Source organism: Cimex lectularius, unplaced genomic scaffold (genome assembly GCF_000648675.2).
Source record: "Cimex lectularius strain Harlan isolate CLEC.00 unplaced genomic scaffold, Clec_2.1 scaffold177, whole genome shotgun sequence".
Classification (NCBI taxonomy): domain Eukaryota; kingdom Metazoa; phylum Arthropoda; class Insecta; order Hemiptera; family Cimicidae; genus Cimex; species Cimex lectularius.
The window spans coordinates 475,613-495,305 of record NW_019392787.1 but is presented as its reverse complement, the minus strand read 5'-3'; the positions used below and the strand labels follow the sequence as shown (position 1 = coordinate 495,305).

Genomic DNA, 19,693 nt, shown 5'->3' with positions numbered 1-19,693 from the left:
ATGACATTTGCCACCTATTACAATATTTTTATCCAGGATATCTTCTAAATGACGATGGAATGAAAAACAATCTTGTTGAAAGATGAACAAAAAAAAAACACAAAAAAAACAGTAAATTTGTTAAGAAATTTTCTATTTTTCTATTAAACATATCTGTGAAGCAAAAACAGACTCTACAGCGGGATAATAAAGGCACAGGTACTTCTGCTTTTGGGCCAAAGCCCTCCCAGGTGCCCTTTATGCAGAGAAAAGTCATTCGATGTGTCCCACATAATAGAGACGTACCTTTGCTCCATTCAGAGAGCGTGTAGGCATGCAGCCGAATTTAAGGTTCTCGGACACGGTAGCGAGTTCCAGGGTTCCCTGTTTCGCTTTTTAGGGGAATTGGGAATTTTTTATTTTATATAGCCTTATGTGTTCATTTCATCCTTGTCAAGGGGAGTGCTAAACTTCTCTCCTTTCTTACAACACGAAATATTATTGTATATATATTGTATATATTATTTTATTGTAATATTATTATTACTTTATTATTTTACTATTATTTTTATATTTTATTTTATTGTATATATTGTATATATTATTATTGTATGTAGCCGTCGAAATATGTGTTTCTGTGTTTTTATGAGTGAGTGTATTTGTTAGAATGAATTGGGAGGGGGCTAATGGTGGAATAGCATCCCCATCGACCCTCGAGCTTTGTATTTATAATAAAATTAATAAATTCTTTTAAATTAATTAATCTTGAATTAAGGTATTGGTTGAGATAAAAAAGTCAGTGTCACGAGCGGGATTCGAACCCATGACCTTCGGCTAAATACGCCGCTGCTCTACCACTTGATCTAATCTACAAGAGGAGTAATTAAAAAAGCACATAATAACAAAAAGAAACAATTGAGTAATTAAACAATAATAACAAAAGCACATACCTTAAGTATTCCTGGCATGTATACGTTTCAAGTTGACTTTAAATGAAAGCAAGGAATTGTGAAAATCTATTTCATTGGAATAATAGTCCAGCAATCTCATTATCCTCGGTAGAGGAGACTTTAGTTCTGGAATTTGGTTCAAAGAACAATTTATGATTTCTTAGTTGTCGCTGAGGTACACATAGTGATAAATATAAGTTTTGGATATCAAGGGCCCCATTCCACAATTTCCAACTCCAAATGACATCAGCTGATGAACGGAGGGAACTTAGTGATTTTAGACCAATCATTCCAAGTGATTCAAATCTGCAAGACCAAATCTGAAGGCCATTATCCTGGTTACTTTTCTTTGTACTTTTTCTAAGTCGCTAATCTCACCGACATGGAAAGGAGACCACACAACACTTGCACATTCCAGATGGCTACGTGCGAGGGAGTGATGTAATGTTTTAAATGCCAAGACATTTTTAAAATCTCCAGAAAACCTAGTACTAAAACCAAGATTGCTTAGAGCCTTACCTCGAATTTGCTTGATATGGTCACTGAAATCGCCCTTTCTGTTGAAAACGACACCAAGGTCGGAGATTTCATCCTATTCCAATCTTTGCCCTACAACGAAATAATCTAAACAATAAAAGTCACGAGGTAAGATATTTTTAATAAATTTAATTATCTTGCATTTTTACTATTCAAAGGAAGGCGATTCTGCTCACACCAAGGAAGAAGCCCAGTTCCCCCTGTAAACTAACGCAATCGTGAGCTGAAGACACGGAGTTAAAAATTTTCAAATCATACGCCAATAAAGAAAACTTACAATCCTTGAATATTCTGTAGACATCATTGAAATAAACATGAAATAATTGGGCCCGGAGAGAGGCCCCCCCCCCTGTTAAATCAATTATACAAATATGTTTTTCATAATATGAAATTAATACAGACTTTGGTGATGACCTTAAAAACAGTCGGAAGATTGGCAGTAGCAACTAAATTTGCTTTCTTCTTCAAGACCATACCTTGATTCAAAGTGTTCATAAAGAAAACACACTAACATAAGCATATTAACAATTTTAGTTAAATGCCTTAACCTGGTGACGTTTCATATTGTTGTTAGAATTAGAATAATTTATAGTTCGATGGATCCATGGCAATAAAGATGTTATACAATGATCCGACATAAAATGTATAATCATGACAAAAAGGACTCGTCCGTACCTCCGTGGAATTAAGCCCCCACCGGCGTTTCACGCAATGTTTTTGGCCAGTTTTAATATTGAATAAGAAAGAAGAACGCCGGCCGATAAATAACATAGAAACGGTCCCATTGCAATAAATTACCAATATACCCGACTCCCCTTATAACCCTTAAATGGAGTACTTAAGTTTGCCTCTTGCTCCTTCCTTCCCTCAGCCGTCTCAATCGCCTCATATTTCCTTGGACTTTTTATTCAAAGAGAAAAACTATTTCGGATTGATTAGACAGGATTATTTTCTTATGAAGACAAACGATAATGATTATACTAAAAACAAGAATAATTTCGTAGAGGAATTTTAAAATCATATATCTAGAACGCTGTACAAATATTAATTACACTGCTAAAAGCACTGCCATTTAACATATTATCCAATTCACTAGTTTTCGTGGTCCGCTTGACCAATTAATATCTTTCAATTAATTAAGGTTTTTAGTTGAGATAAAAAAGTCAGGGTCACGAGAGGGATTCGAACCCACGACCTTCGGCTAGATACGCCGCTGCTCTACCACTTGAGCTATCGTGACTTCAATCCACACGGACACTAACTTCCCAGCTCAACCCCACTCTTTGAATTTTCTCTCCTTTTTGCCATTATTGAAAGTAGAAGGCAGGAGAGAGCGGACGCGCTGGAATGAAAAGGGGCTGCGATGTCGCAGATAGGTGCTGAAGCCATCTATAGCAAAGGGATTCACATTATCAATGAATATCTTAGACAAAACGAATTGGACAGAAACAATCCAAGAACCTTACAGCACGTTTTGGAAGGAAAGAAAAAAGAATGCTTCAAAGGACAGGAAAAAACTTGGAATCTAACAGAGTTGGTGCACATTCATGGTGCAAAGAAGCACAGGAGAAACCAACTCACCTAATAAACTGGGGCGCTACATCTGCTATGGAAGTGCTTTGTGATGAAGAACATAACGGTAGAAGAAATTCAACCACTGAGACTGGCCCTAGTAATCAAGTTCCTTAATGAAGCAGGACCGGTGTGCTATTAGCACAGTATGCGGGTTACAATAGCTCTCAAAGGGCTAGTCTACAATAGCTCTAAGAATCCGTTAAATAATAATTGGGCGAACAAACAAAGTAGTCGAATAGGTTTGAACGAACTACATTTTACCATTTCCGGCCTTTTGCTTTATTCTCTAGTATAGCAATAGCGTAGGTTTCCATTTTATTTGTATTACAAAAAAAAATTGTTTCGAATTCATTACTTTTTAATTGAGACAAAAGATAAGCGTTCTATTTTGAAAAATGAGAAGAAAAGAAACAATTTTTTTAAGTTTCATCAAAACCCAGAAAAGAAACTATAGATGAACTGTGAAAGAAAAAAATAGAGGGAACAAATTATAACTGAAATTACTCAATTTATCGACTTAGCAGTACAGCCGCAAGAATTAAGCTTGTATTACGGGAAAATATCCAGCTTTTTTACATGTTTATCTTTCTAATTTTCACGTAATGGGTTTACTAAATTTAGAAACAAATTTTTAGGTAAACATAATAAAAATACAAATGAAGTGCAAGATAAAGACTGTGTAACAAAATTATATTTTTTATATTACATTTTTCTGGCAGGATGATATTTTTTATCTCCACGGTACAAAATAAAATAAATATAAAGACCGTTATTATGGTGGCTCGGGCACTGAGGAATCCCCACAAATTAGACAGGCATAACGTTACGTGATCTACTTCTTATTTCACTAAGCTAATAAGGCCACTGCCATGTTTGCTCACAACGTATGTCATAACTTCTTCAGAGAGGCTTTATCTCCATTTCATAAATGTTGCATTAATTAACGGAGCTTCACTGAAAGTTAATTCAAGCGTAAAATTAAACTCATCGACCGATTATTATGGAATAAATCGTAACACCATGACATTCCTGATATTTTTCACAGTATTATTTCAATACTCACGAATCTCTTAACGCATATGTGTTATCGCAGTGGCTTGGATTGAAATTGGAGTGGCTACCCGACTATCATGTTTTTCGAGCAAGTCTTAAGCAGGGAACCCACATAGCCGATCCAACGCTATGCAACGCTACCTGATGCTACCCAACGCAAATCCAAAGTCCAATTTTCCATAAGATTGTATTACTCCCGTACACATCTGCCTGATGCCACGCAACGCTACCCTACTTTTCGCTCTGCGATCCCCACTGTCCAGATTTTCGTCGGGTCGCATCGAGTACAGTCGAAGACAAAAGAACTGGACACGCATATTTTTATTCAAACTATATGTATTATTGTCGTTATATTAATTACAACATGCTTATTTTAATCTAAACCAAATTAACCGAGATAAAAAATTCATTAATTTTTATTTAAAAAAAAATTAATTTGAATGGTTTGGTAGAAAAATAAAAACACTGAAATACTATATACAGTATATAATTTTTTGATATAATGAATTTAAATAACAATTCATTAAATTCACGAATTTCGTGGTCCGCTTGACCAATTAATATATTACAATTAATTAAGGTTTTTAGTTGAGATAAAAAAGTCAATGTCACGAGCGGGATTCGAACCCACGATATTCGGCTAGATATGCCGCTGCTCTACCACTTGAGCTATCGTGATCTCGATCCACTCCAATTACACGACATTTGAAAAATGGCAAAAAGGAGGGAAAATTCAAAAGGTGGGGTTGAGATGGGAAGTTAGTATCCGAGTGGATCGAGGTCACGATAGCTCAAATGGTAGAGCAGCGGCGTATCTAGCCGAAGATCGTGGGTTCGAATCCCGCTCGTGACATTGACTTTTTTATCTCAACTAAAAACCTTAATTAATTGTAATATCGTTCAACGTTGGAAAAATTGACATAAAAGAATTACTTTTGTGATGAACGTAAAACAGTATAAAACAAAAAATCTTTAATTATGGGGGCGTTGGTGGCCACAACAGTTTAAGATCTTTAATTATGGGGCCTGCATTCGAACCCGGGACCTTGCAGTAATGAGCGCCGCGTAACGCTTAAACCGTTGTGGCCACCAACGCCCCCTTTAATTAAAGATTTTTTGTTTTATACTGTTTTACGTTCATCACAAAAGTAATTTTTTATGTCAATTTTTCCAACGTTGAACGATATTTTTATTTGCCCACTAACCAAATATTTTAATAAATACCTTATTTATAAAATATATCGGTGTTAATGTTACTTAAAAGGGAATACATAAAAAATATACTTTTTTTGTGAAGCATTATATACATAATGAAATTTTTTTAAAATATAAGGAAAGCTTTATAATAAAATGTTGTATGTATTAAATAACAATTTAATACACGGTTTTGCTCATAAAATTTAACTAAGTTTTTATTTCATGTTTTTGCTCATAAAATTACACCGTTTTCGCGAGTAGCGTCAGAACAGGACACTCTTTGTAGTTTATTTCAAACTATGTATATGTATTTTTGTCGTTATATTAACTACAGCAATCTTATTTTAATAGAAACCAAATTAAACAAGATCAAGAATTCATGAGTTTTTATAAAATTTATTTAATTATGATGGTTAGGAAGAAAATTTATCAAAACACCGGAATAACTTTATTTAAAACAATTAGGTTTAACAAAAAATTTATTACGAGGTTTTGCTCAAAATAGTGCATTAAGAACAAAAGAGGCTTTGCGATTGTGATAGTGATTATTGCGATACCTGCTGGACTGTACGTGGCGTGCGCTTGACGTCGCATAGATGTGCACACCCTACCAAAACGTGACAGGGTAGCGTCGCTTAGCGTTTCATCGGTTAGTGTGTTCCCCGTTTTAGTTGTGATGGACGCTCTATTCCTTTACTAAGCAAAACAGTTCCTCCGCAAAATCAACAAAACTCTAACATACAAAAAGAATTTCTAAATGCATTAACTAACGTGTTAATCCAACAGCAAGAGTCATTATTGTTACTGATGCGCAGTACCGGATTTTATTAATGCAATAACAATAATTTAACGCTAATAACGCTAATCCAATAATCTTCATGAGAGATAACGATTCATTAAATGACAAGACACTGAATGTTGTTAAAAAAATTACCCCAATCCCCTTCCAAAGGGCGTACGCTACTACAAGAGAAACTTTTTTTATCACCCCATTGCCTGTAATATATAAGGTGAAGAAATCATAAAATGCATCACCAATGAACCAGTAATATCACCGCTAATGCTGGAATGCTTCATTGAAAAAGTATCAATGACCTCGACAACAACCGCCGATATTAAAAATATCCAATAAATCATTATATTATCCTGTCATTGCCAATCATCAACGCAATAGATACAAACCTAAATGGTAAAACTTTTTTTTTTAATTTATTTATTTGTAGCCTATACATACTTGTACATAATACAAATGTGATCTCAATGTATATTGTTTACCGCTCGGTCACAGCACTAACACTGATGCCAGCGCTGCACCCGGAGGACACATGCCATGAGAAGCCAGCCAGTGCTGGCACTCATTTTAATAGATTAAGGGGCAAGGAGGTCTCGGGGCCATCGTCGTTTTAGGCGACGTGGTGGATTCTCGGGATGGGAATATGTGGAGAGGGCTCTAGCGGTAGGGTTAGGACGGATCGATAGGTTGGTATGAAATTTTTGGGATCGGAAATGGATCAGTTCGTGGACAAAAGAAACGTTGAGGTCTTTGTGGATAGTGAGGTTAGAGACGTAAAAAGGAGCTTTGACGATTTGTCTGAAGACTTTTGATTGGAAGGACTGGATACGCTGGATATTGGATGGTTTGGCGGAACACCACAGTTCCACACCGTATGTCCAAAGTGGTCGCAGTAAAGTCTTGTATAAGGTCAGTTTAGTGCTGATGGTTAACCCGGATTTTGGTCCTAGTAGTCTGCGTAATTGTCCAAGTCTTCTGTTGAGTTGTTGTCTTTTAAGTCTTGTGTGGGGATTCCACGTCAGTCTGCTGTCAAGGTATAGTCCTAGGTATTTGACTTGAGTGGAAGTCGGTATCTCTTCATTGTTGATGTATAGTGGAGGGCAAGACTGTTTTTTCAAAGTGAACGTACATTGGATGCACTTTTCTCCGTTTAACCTTGTCCTACACTTTTTGCACCAACCTTCGATGAGCTCAAGGTGTTCTTGGATATTAGAGGTAGCTTGGGTAGGATTCAAGTTAGAGGAAAAAATTGCGGTATCATCCGCGTAGGTGGTAATGATGGTATTTGGGTAAGTAGGTAGATCAGCAGTATAGATGGTATAAAGGATAGGACCAAGGATACTCCCTTATGGGACACCGGCTTGTATTGGCCTGATTTCAGAGAACTCGTTACCGCACCTCACTCTGAAGCAGCGGTCTGTTAGGTAGGATTTCAGGATAAGGTAATAAGGAGTGGGTAGGAAGCGTTTGAGTTTATAAAGCATGCCCTGGTGCCCCACCCTGTCAAAAGCTTGTGCTACATCTAGGAACGCACCCAGGCAATACTCTTTGTTCTCAAGAGCAGAGGAAATGGTGTCCACAACTCTAAAACCTTGTTTGGTCGTAGAATGATGTGGGCGGAAGCCAAATTGGTGAAAGGGAATAATATTATAAGTATCTAGGATAGGGATTAGTCGTTTTAAGAGGAGTCTTTCAAAGATTTTGGACATTGTAGGAAGAAGGCTGATGGGTCTGTAGGAGGATATCTGGTCGGGAGGTTTATGAGCTTTAGGAATGAGGATAACGACGGAAAATTAAATGGTAAAACTAAGTGATGGTTTTTTGCCTAGTCCGATTCCTACTGAGATTAGGGTTGGGATTAGCTAGATTTAGATTAGATATTAGATTGTGTGTATTCAGCAAAAAAGTACCCATTCCTGAACAGAAGTCCGTTGGAGTTTTTGCAGTTCCAAACTCGACTAGAATGGCTAGAATGGTACACTGGATGTCCCTGCCCTGATCGGCTGTTAACTCTTCATCCGGGTATTCCTCCAACACCACGGTCATTTTCAGCGCTTTGCCGCTTGCTGATAGGTTTTCTTAAATCGTAGCTACAGACAATAAATTACTGTGGCATATTTATGACAGAACAATCAATAAATTAGTTGTATAACTAATTACATTGATTCTTAAATAAAATTTTGCCTGAATCAGGAATGGTTTACAATTTATTGAATTATTAATGATAAAACGATAAATTCATAAAGTAAATAGCAATTAATTTGCCTGTAGTATTTTTTTTAAAGTGTGCCTTTTCCCAAGCGTTTAAAGGATCCTTAATTCAAAAGGGTCCGATGCATTCCGGAAAGCCATTCTTCCCAAAAAGCAGACCCCTGTAATCCCAGCCAGCTCATCCCCGGTATATATTTCAAATTCAGTTCTGCACACGGCCCTACTCCTATTGTCCACAATAGGAAGGATATATTTATTTTTTAAATTTATTCTTACAAAAGAGTTGAAAATGTTAGATTTAAGTGTTTTGTGTAGACGTTACAGATTGGGTTTATTTCAATTGTTTCCTTGTAACCTGCACTTATCATAATTAAATCATAAAATAATAAAACCCAACTTGCCTAGGGTTGATATTATTCATGCTTCCCGTAAAAACGATCTGTTGTTTTACACCAACCTTGGGTTTGCGAGCTTAATTCCTGCTCAACCTCTGAGAATTATTTTATGCCTGTTATACTTTTGAATTATATAAATAATGCTGTAGTAGCTGGGGTTATAAGTCAAGAATAATAAATAAATAAATTGTTTATTACTAATTAGAACATACTTACAAAAAGAGAAAGTGTGCAGATAGAAAGAAAATTATGCAAGGTTTCAAGAGACTTTTGACTTTTATAAATTTTTGAACTTGTAAGGCCTACAATATACAAAAATGGTATACGGGAAAATTGTATATGTAAGATGTTTATTATATAAATTCATCTTGAGACAAAGGTATTCTATATAGCAAATAATATAAATGTAAACAAATTGTTTGTGAAATTAGTAAAAATTATGCATTCACAATGAGATCAGATAAAATAAGAACCGATGCAAATACAAAAATGTTAAGCTATACACAAGTACAATTCTAAATTTTTTTGCTTTTCTTGCATATTTTGAGTTTTACATGCTTAATTCTTGCTTAATTTATAAGGAAATAAGGACCATAAGATAAAATAGATATTTATTTTTTATACTCGTGCGGTTTCTTTTTTATTTGAAGATTTTCGAGCGTATCTGTATGGTAAACACGAAGAAGGTAAAATCAAAGAGAATCATGTTCAGACATATGAAAAAGTAATAATGTATACATTTTCTTGCTTGTTTGAAAATTTACGATTCTTGATCCGATCAATTAGAGAGGTCTAAATCTATGAAACATTTCCAATCATCTAGAATTTCTTTCGCTTTTCTCGCTTATTTTAAACTTTACGAGTTTAATTCTCGAACCAATCGATTCTGGGAGTTGAAATCTATATGAATATGGTTCAAACAAGAATTTTATTATTTTGTAAGTTTTTATTGCCTATTTGGAAGTTTATGAGTTTAATTCTAACGCTAATCGACACAGGGTTGTTGAATTTATAATAAAATAAGAAATAGGAATAAAGAAAGTATAATAAATTGGTTTTGTTGTTTTCTTCATGCGTTTTCTCGCTTAGTTGGAGATTTGCAAACGAATCTATTGGGTGAAGAAAGAAAAAAGTAAAATCAAAGAAAATCATGATTCGACATATAGAAATGTAAAATTTTGTACATTTTTCTTGCTTATTTTAAAGTTTTCGTGCATAATTTTTTAGCTGAACGATTCAAGAGGTCTAAAATTTTCTTACTTATTTTAAGCTTTACTAGTTTAATTCTTGAACCAATCGATTCTGTGAGTTCAAATCTACGAGAATAACGTTCAAACATTAAGAATTGTATTATATTCTAAGTTTTTATACCTATTTGGAGGTTTACTACTTTAATTCTTGTGCCAGTAGGTGTAGAATCTATTGGAAAAAGTGTAAATACTTCGAATAACGACCCAGCCTTTAATGATTTGAAGGCCAATGAAGGCTGAGTCATTAAAGGTCGAGGTTTGAAGCAAAAAGTCAGTCATTGAATTTGTAAAACGTTTTTGCGTTACATCAATTAGTTCAGGAGAGGAGTTGAATGAGAAAATAAACGAGTAAAAATACACATACACACACACGCACACACCCACACCCACACACGCGCGCGCACACACACACACACACACACACACACACACACATACACACACACACACACACACACACACACACACACACACACACACATATATATATATATATATATATATATATATATATATATATGCGTCTTATTCTGCACGCCAATAAACTCAGGATGGTCGAGTCTGTTCCTTCCATTAGTCTATTTTTACTTTTACAGCTATTCGAAAGTTTCCCTATATGTTTTGATAAAAATAGAAATTAAAAATCAGGATTGTTTTGAAAATATCTTGCAAACTTTACAAATCTTATCCTCTCCTCATAACTTTTGCTTTAAAAGAATTGATCCTGTCAAGTCAATTCGAAATAGTTTTTCTATATGAATACAAATTCAATGGAAATATACGTGATTGCGATGGAGGAGAACGGAGCAAAAGGCAAACTTAAGTCTTCCATTTAAGGATTATAAGGGGAGTCGGGTATTGGTAATTTATTGCAATGGGACCGTTTCTATATTATTTATCGGCCGGCGGTCTTCTATCTTATTAAATATTAAAATGGACCGAATACATAGCGTGAAACGCCGGTGGGGTCTTGCATTAAATGGATATCCGAACGAGTCCTTTTTGGCATGACTTGACATTTTAGGTCGAACCAATATATGAAATCTGAATGTAAACTTTTGGAACGCTACTTATGGCCGTCATGGTATAAAGTACATGAAAATTATTATAATACAAAGGGTGTCTTTTTTCGGAAACTCAGGCCCAGTTCAAATACGACCCTATACATTCTGACACATCGTTTTAATGAAGTTCGTACGCTGTTGATGCAATCGGATTTTAAATTGGCCAAAAAATGATAAAGTTAAAACAAAAAGTTGGTTTGCTATTTATTAATCATTTTTCATGTTTGAACTCTCTGCCTTGCGTAAAGATGCAAATATTTTCTCTTTTTAACCACTCTGCACCGGTGCTCGGAGCAATAGAGGCAGGGGAGATGGATTGACAAGCATTTCCTATCCTTTGCCACAGTTCTTCAACTGAGGATGGTGGGTTATGATCGGCGTAGACACTGCTTTTTAATTGGCCTTACAGAAAATAGTCAAGTGGAGTTAAATCGGGTGACTGAGGAGGCCGCGAGGTACCATCCACCTCATTCGGAAGTGAGTATTCAAATAAGGTCTCACCTGGAAAGAATTGTATGCGGGACATCCATCAAGCTGGAGAATCATTTTTTGTCGTTGTTGAAGAGAAACATCATCTTATAGTATTGGTAAAACCTCCCTCAAAAAATTGTGAAACTGAGCACCTTTTAAATTATTTTCGGAGAAATAAGGCCGAATATTAATTTATTTCTGAGAAGTCCAAAGAGTGATACTGTGCACCGCCTGATGATGACAAGAGTACGAATTTCTCAGATTTTCCTTTGCCCGTGTTAAAAAATTCCTACGGTTTGGTATGCCATTGGAGATGAACTTGGATTCATCAGTCCATAGGATGTGTTGAAGAACGTCTTCTTCAGCCTCCCAGCCCCTAGACAAGATGAGAGCTATACGGCTTAATGTTGTAAGTCCGGAGTACATCTGTAATTTTACATTTTGAAACACCTAAAACCCTTCCAACATTTCTGAGAGAAGGATTCGGATTTTTGCTAACATACAATTACACTGACGGTTTCTTGGTTATGGAATAGCAACTGATCCGTTCCTTCTCAAATTATGAGCCACAGAAATAAAACTTTTGTGGTTACTCTGGGATCAGGAAATTTCTGGGAGTACACACGATTGCACGCGCATACCACCACTATAAATAAAGCAGTCATACTATATATCAACTCGCTGTTGTTCGAAAAAAAGTTATCTTCGGTTCATTTCGAATGTAATCCTGAATGTAACGAATAGGTACCAGTGGAAAATTTATTTACTTCCAGGAATTAAGATTTACTCACATAATGCGAGTTTGACAAACAATGACAGAATGTAAAGAATAAAGGCAATTAATGTTTACTTTCGTGAGGAAGCAAATGATTGAAATTAACAAGGAAACAAACGAAATGCCTTTCTTCAAATTTTTGCCATAACTTTGTCAATTTTTGACCGATTTAAAATCCGATTACACTGTGGTTTTCAGTGTAAAAATCCTTTAAATTGATTTGTCAGGATGTATAGGGTCATATTTAAAATTTTGATGTTGAACTGGGCCTGAGATACCCTGTAAAGTTTTTCTACAAAAAAAGTTCAAAATTTGAAATTAGACTAAAAATATTAAATACGTATTTTTTTATAACGTTATTGGTTCAAGAGAAATTCAGCCGGGCCATTTAAAAAGTATACCCTCTATACTTCACATAATTAGGTATTAATAAGGGTTACCCATCTTATTAAATTTCAATTTTTGAACGAACATCAGCTAATATTTTCGTATTTCAACACGATAGTGAAAAAGAATGGTTTTAAATTTAAGTATTTATTCTGAACTAAAAGTTGGTTTGAATGAGATGGAATCGGTGGCAAAAGCTTTCTGAATGTAAGCAGCTTCTAATCTGAGAGATCCGCTTAACTCTGAATAATAAGACTAGCACAGCTTCCAAGAAAGTGTAAAAGAGCCCTTTCGTCTTTTCTAAATATTTCTCGCCATTTAAACCACAACAGAACACGACAAAACAATTCTTAAAAGGAAAATCAAATTGTATATATTTCCGAAAATATATGAAAAATGGTCACGAGAATCTAGCTACCGAAAATAATATACTCTATTACCGATAAGTAAGCAGAAGTTGCTATATTGTTTTATAAGTTCTTAATTACCAATAATTGACAAAAATTAACGTTGTTTTTGGTTTGAAAATCAAATGGTTAAATCAATTTTATAGGTAGTCCGTTTGAAATTGTGACGGCCGCAGGTCATCCCGTTAAAACTGGGTAAGTGTAAAATATTAAAATAGAAAAGTATGTAGGGTATTGAAACAAATGCATGTGTCTGTGGGAGAGTGGTACTCTGTCGTTGATATCCCAGGAGTGGGATACATTACACTTAGGATACATTATTTATTCCGTATAGTAGAGCTAAGGGTGGCAATCGATATGCCACCTCCCCTGCCCTTCCACCCTACCTGTACTCATATTTATTGTGCCCTCTCATTACCCTCTGACAGATATTACCTCATACCGGCAACACTTTATTGTGATAAAGGCTATCTTAACGGCAATATTGAATTACCGATGATTCAAAACTGAATATTGCCCTTTATCTCAGCGCGGTTCGGCCATAGAATTTCACTGCGGACTTTTAGCCTTGTTTCAATGTATATTATACCGGGGTGTGATTTTATTTTATGTCCTATTTTAAAATTATCACTCCTTTTTTACAAGCATCGTTTTTTTTTTAAATTACCAATAGAATTTAGATAGAAAGTATACTATGTAGTAAAGTTTACTTAATGTGGAACATAAAGAAAATATAAACTTCCTATTTAATAAATAATAGAAAACACGGATTTTTAAAAAGAAACACAGGATAAAACTGGAAATACTTTCTCTTCGCACACGGCTGTTCAGAGAAAATTCTCAAGGGTTCGATCACCCAGCCTGTAGATACAAATACATAAAAACAAAAATATTATTAAAGAATTAAGAAAAATTATATGTGAATTCTAGATTTCAGTTTGCTTTTCATAATAATATGTTAGATAGATACATTTATATGTCTTCACGACACGATTTATCTTTTTTCACCTTCATTCTTTATTTTATTCTTATTTACACTTATCTTAGTATATTTATATATAAGTATTTAAAAGTAATATAAAATAAAAATACATTGTTAAAAACTATAGATAGAAATATAGATAAATCTAGACATCTAGACTGAAAATATAAAATATACGTTTACGTATTTGAACGTGGGCAGTCATACCTCTCGCTCTAAAAATTAAGAACAGATTAAATTTATTATAATTAATGAATGATTATTTCAAATTAGGTAAGGCAGTTCTTTATTTCGAAAATTGTAAGATGTTTTATATGGTTTCTGCGGTATGAACTTACAGCTTGAAGTTTCAATTCCAAAAATTCATTTTAACTTTAACCCGTTTTCAATGTATTTATATAAATATATACTTTTATAATTCAGTTAATCATGCTAATAAAACAATTAACAATACTGAACTGAAGAAAGGAATATAACTAATGCAAAAGAGTGCGGAGAGAGAGAGGGGGAGAAAGAGAGAGAGAGAGAGAGAGAGAAAAGTTGAATATGAGTAAGGGAGAAATCAATGGAGAAATATTATGAACAGACAGATAGATAGATAGCTATCTATCTGTTCATTATATTTCTCCATTGATTTCTCCCTTACTCATATTCAACTTCTCTCTCTCTCTCTCTCTCTCTCTCTCTCTCTCTCTCTCTCTCTCTCTCTAGAGAATAGATATAGAGAAAGGGAGAGAAAGGGAGGGAGAGAGAGAGAGGAGAGAGATTGGGCTGATATGATAAAGGTAGAGATATGAGGGACAGAAGAATGTTAGCTCATAAGTAAGAGTGAAATCAATGGAGAAATATAACAAAATATAGAGTTAGACAGACATAAAAAATGATAAATAGATAGATAGATAGATAAAGAGATAGATCGATAGATTGATTAATAAAGAAAGAGGGAGAGAGAGCGAGAGAGAGAGAAATAGAGAAAAAGATAGAGAGTGAGAGAGTGATTTTGTTGATAAGAAAAAGGTAGACATAGGGGGTCAAAAGAATGTTAGCGTATGAGTAAGGGTGAAATCAATGGAGAAATATAATGTATAATGTACGAAATATAAATATAGATAGATAAATATAAATAAATACGATATAAATACGATTTTGACCATCTAACCAACCTGCATAAATAGATAAATAGATAGATTGATAGAAAGAGAGAGAGTGAGAGGGAGTGAGTAGGAGAGAGAGATTGTGTATAGGTTAATTTTAATTAGCTATAATTAACTGCCTAAGTTTAGCCCTGAAAAGGGCTGATTGGAATTCGATTTAGATTTCCGTCGAATGCATAATAAAATATCGAATATCTGTTCTCTCGAAAAAACAGAAAGAGATGGAAAGATACAATAATATGACATTTGTTAAAATTTGAACTGAGAAAATAGTGAGGAATGTGAAAAATTGTATTAAAAGTTTGCGTTTTCCCTCCTCCTCTCCTTTTTTGTTGCATAAATACGACATTTTGAGTTTATTTCTAGATTACAATGTTTGACGTAAAAATACATGGGGATTAAAACGAGATCGCATCAGAAGCCTAGATTGATTGATAAAGAAAGAGGGAGAGCGGGAGCGAGAGAGAGAGAGAGGGAGAGAGAGAGAAATAGAGAAAAAGATAGAGAGTGAGAGAGTGATTGTGTTGATAAGAAAAAGTAGAGATAGAGGGTCAGAAGATGTTAGCGTATGAGTAAGTGTGAAATTAATGGAGAAATATAATGTATAATGTATGAAATATAAATATAGATAGAGAAATATAAATAAATACGATATAAATACGATTTTGACCATCTAACCAACCTGCATACATTTTTCGAATGTTAATATGAAAATTATTGTTCATTTCATGTAACACAGATCTTTTAACAACATTGCCTTTACATTCCAGTCAAAGTTGTAGCTTTAAAAATCAGCCGAAAGTGTCTTGTTACAGGGATGATAGTTTATACGTGGGTAGTGTTCCCTATAAGTCCTGACATCTGCAAGGTAGTTTTCTTTGTAATAAGCAACAAATAATAACTTTTATTTCATGAGGCAACGTGCAGTAAGGTGCATTAACCAGTAACCCTATTGAGAAGGAATAGCAGGAAATATTTTTTTTCCAATTCCGATCGGAATTAAAATAATAGAACAACAGACGTCACATAAAAATAAGTAAGATCGAAACATTTCTAGTTATTGTATGGATTAAAGGAGAGAAGGAAATTATCCAAAACAATTTTTCCTCAATTATTTTTTGTTGTAAAATTACGTAACATTATTAAAAACATAGAAATTATTTATCGAATAAAATGGGATTTGGGAAACATAGATGTTAACATGAAAAAAAGTTAGCAAAAAAAAGTTGAAATACACTTCTCTCATTTTTCATATATNATACAAATGAGTAATCCTGTAAACGTAAACAGAATATTTTATATAGATTTTTTTTAATGAAAACTTAAAATCCTGCATTATTTTCCGGACAACCCAATACTTAGGGACGCCACTAAACCCGCCAGACTGGTTAGTGTTGCAGAAGTGTAAGCCTCGCTCGCGATAAGTTACGTTACACTAATTAATCAATCAAGTAGGTAAAAAAAAATTTTGTTTATACTAAAGGCAATAAAAAAATTTAATGAACACCAAGAAGAAAACACAGACCACTAAACCAAACGCCACGAGGTCATAAACTAGACTTACTGCAGTAACATTATATTTATAAAACGGTTATTTTTTTACTCGTTTATTGTTATTATTACCTAATAAACACAAATTTCTCAATTCGATAAGTTTTTAATCCTATTTAACCTAACATGTTAAACTTTGTGCATGTAAACGTAATGAGATGTAGCAAATGTATAATTTTGACATTTAGTATAAAAAAATTAAAACATTAATTGCAATTTTAAGAAATGGAATTCTTATTCAACTTAAGTCACAAAAATAGGAGAATTTTGAAATACTTTTTATTTTGGGAGGAAAATATAAATTTGGAAGAAAAATGCTTCAGGAATATATGGTAGAAAAATAAATCCTATTAATCAATGTTTTTTTGCCGTCTTCAATTTTTTTTTTTAAATTGAAAGAGCTTAATATTTTTAGGTTGGAAAAAATCACCTATGTGAACATATATTTATCGGATTTAATAATGGCTTTTCTTATTTATTAAGGATCCAATTGCGTTCCCAAATTAGTTTATTTTCCGAGAAAACAATTCATTAAAGTTTTACTAATAAACAAATAAATCCTTTCAAAAATTGGTCGAATTTTTAGTACATATCCTAAAGTTGAACTAAATTGAAAGAATTGTAAGGATCTTTGTTTTAGATTATAAAGCAGTAATTATCATTAAAAAAACAGCAGTGAGGGCTTCTTCCTTCTTATCTATCTAGAATTTATTTTATTATCCCTATCTTTGATGACTTCCAACTATTCTATAACGATCAAAATGTCCTAAGTCAATTAAAATACACAAGCTATTTGAAAGATTATCAAACTTAAGTTGGGCGGGTCTGAATAGTTCTCGATGTTCTGCTGAGACCCCACCACCACCACTACGCTAAAATTATGTACATATGGTGTCCGGTAAGGAGATTTTCACGTTCACGCGCTCCCATCATTCACGGTAATAAATACATTCATACACAGTAAAATATTTGCCTTTACTATCCTAAGTTAAACTAATAGGTTCGACAAGTGGGTATTCGATATTCCACATATATCGAATCTATACACACTTAACCACTCACTCAAAGAAATACATTCACACAATTGCTTTTGATATTAGGTGACTACTCCCTTATTACTAGGCTATTTTGATGTTTTTGTGTACATCTCAAACACACCCAAACATATCATAACTTTCAAGCTAATAAGTACATTCACTCAAATTAAGGGTATTATTTCAACATATGAAAGGGAGCATGTTCGTTGATCTGCTTCAGTCGAATCAATTTTTTATTATAACCACTACTGTGCCTTAGAAGTTGATTGAAATCTGCAGGTAGATTTATACACGTGCGCGGTTTAGAGATGCCCATGTGTCAGAACCTGGTGTGGCTTATCTTTGCAGAATTGTTTTTTATGATAATTTTTCATAACCGGTGTGCTTTACGATCCTGGAAAACTATTAGATTGTCCCGAGGAGTTTGATATTATTATTCAAAGGTATTTGATTATACGACGAAGCCTCTATATTAACCTTTGTAATAGTACTTTACATTATGTATCACTCGTCCCCTGAGCCGGTTACCTTCAAATATTAACTCCCTATTACGACATTGCAAACTTGAGTAAGTTTAGTGTCCTCCAAACACCAAAACGGATAAACAGATTTCACGGAAGTAACAATACGCCTGAATATTCCGAATTTTGTTTAGAAAAAGCACACCTTAGCTTTATTATTTTATATAATATGGGTGTAAAATAAAAATAATTGTTATAAGAATGTAACAATTTAACGAAACTGTGATTTTATATTTGCTTTAGTTTTGATAATTCCAGTTTTTGCAAAATAAAAACCTTGTTTCAAACTAAAAACAAGTGTATGTAATATTTAATCATTTTATGATCCAATAATGTTAAAAGTACTATGAATTAGATTCCTTCACAATGTGGCCTGCTCATAATAATTATTAAAAACTTACTTTACATAAGAACCAAATTTTCTGCTTATTTATGAAAAACATGCTGTCATGTTACAAATACTAATGAGTAAAGTGTAAAGCCTGTAATTCTTTAAAAACAGTTTTATAATAATTATTCTATGCAGAACAGATTGTAAAGGAATCTATTTATTTGCGTACCACTTTTATCATTATAGAATCAAACTATTTATTAGTAATTATTATTGAATTATCAAAATATATTTATGACGAAGAGACATAAGTCAATAATTATTTTAGTGTTGTTTTTACCTTTATTGTCTTATAAAGATATTTTACAACAACAATATTTATTATTTCCAAGTTGGTAATAGAAACATTTCAGAAAGTGTTAAATTATTGTAGAAATGTTGCATTGTGTTGCTGTTTAAATCAGAAATGTATATTGAGAATAAAATAAGGCTTGTTACATTGCCTTGCGAACGCCATTCATTAAAAGAGTTTAATCGCTTTATTCAAATCTTTACTCTAAATCTCCCTCACTCTCTCTCTCTCTCTCTCTCTCTCTCTCTCTCTCTCTCTCTCTCTCTCTTCTGTAAGAGGCATCAAAACGAATAATATACAATACTAATTATAGAAAATCGATCACAATTTAAAAGCCCTAAGGATCCAGAAGACTTTGATCTGTTTTATCTCTTCCACCTTCCCTTTTTCTATTACCGAGTTACAAGTTCTACACAACCGAGTCATCTACATTAAAAACAATAAAATAGTTGATTTAACATTATACTTAATTGCTAACTTTGTTTCTAAATGAATAAACAAATTCAATTTAAAACAATATATTTTACATATTTTTATCGATATTCGTACAACCCCAATATGAATAATAAGTTTTAATCATATATCCGGGAGTAAGGCATGAGCATAAAACTGTCGTGATGATGATGAGAATAAAGAAGAGGAGGAGGAAGAGGAAGTGTGCGGTAATTTATGAAAATGTGCATACTCTCCGTCTGTAACAAGCATGAAGCCGCATTTAAAC

At 33.7% G+C, this 19,693-nt stretch overlaps 1 non-coding gene across 1 annotated transcript; it reads right to left on the bottom strand.

The window, feature by feature from the left end:
* Positions 1–355: 355 nt before the first annotated feature.
* LOC112127241 lies at positions 356–471 on the bottom strand. The gene has a single exon (XR_002910477.1). It is a non-coding gene; the product is annotated as a U6atac minor spliceosomal RNA (small nuclear RNA).
* Between the last annotated feature and the right edge of the window lie 19,222 nt (positions 472–19,693).